The following is a 1,171-nucleotide window of genomic DNA, read 5'->3' on the forward strand; positions in this document are numbered from 1 at the left end:
ATTATTATTATTATTATTATTATTATTAACACTGCAGTGAAACCGTCATCGTAAGAGTGGTAAGGAATGTTGCATGCCCTAACCTACTGTAACTTTGTAGAGACGTACTTATATTGAAGCGGTGTTATTTAATGGCGCTACTGCGCATGCGTCTAGCGACGCTGGCACAACAATCGCTTTCGCATACGTTCGATGTATTGAATTTTGCGCGTCGGAATACATATATATATATATATATATATCAAGAGCTGTGTGTGTGTGTACACAACTGGTGTAATTCAAACGGTGGTTCTAATATTAAACTGTATTTCTTGTCCTAAAACACTGACTGTTTCTTTCATAATTGGTTTATATCGATCGCACGCCACGGCATATACCATATCACAGAATACCATATCACAGCATACCATATCATATCAGGAGTAAGATTTATCGAGTTGCACGTAATATATCATCGGTAAAATTAGGCAAGCAAATGTTGAAATTCACATGTTTTGGACAGTCATACTCCTCTATATTATCTTACTCCTGATCACAGCATACCATGACACGCCACGCCAGAGAACGAAATATTCGTGCATTTGTGTGTCGCCACCTGGTGGCAGCAACGAGAAACGCTAGAGACACAGGGTACATATAAGGGGCATACAACAGTAACCTTCCGCTGCCTCACCCCTCTCACGAATGGTATCTCCCATGACCAGTCAAGCGTTAAAAAACTTTTGGAGGAAATAGGCTGTATTTCAGCCTAAACTTTTTCACCCCCCATTGCACAAAAAGTGGATTTACGGCTATACTACGCGTTTTTACAATCACAAAAACACACATACACACCCACTAATGGATGCGCATACGCGCGTGTGTACGCGCGCGTGCACGTGTATTATAGGCGTAAATTCACATTTTGTGCTTCGGGGAGTGAAAAAGTTCGAGACGAAATGCAGCGAATTTCCTGCAAAAGATTTTTCACGCTTGACTGATCATGGGCGATACCATCCGCTAGAAGGAGCGAGGCCACAGAGTTACATCAGAGCCATCTAGTGTGAAATATATTGATAAAGTGCGCTGAAATATATCAGTTACTCACTCCCCTCTAGTTAATGGTATCGCCCATGCGCAGTCAAGCGTTAAAAAACATTTGCAGGAAATTCGCTGCATTTCGTCTCGAACT

The sequence above is a fragment of the Priapulus caudatus genome, unplaced genomic scaffold (genome assembly GCF_000485595.1).
Source record: "Priapulus caudatus unplaced genomic scaffold, Priapulus_caudatus-5.0.1 Scaffold2391, whole genome shotgun sequence".
Classification (NCBI taxonomy): Eukaryota; Metazoa; Priapulida; class Priapulimorpha; order Priapulimorphida; family Priapulidae; genus Priapulus; species Priapulus caudatus.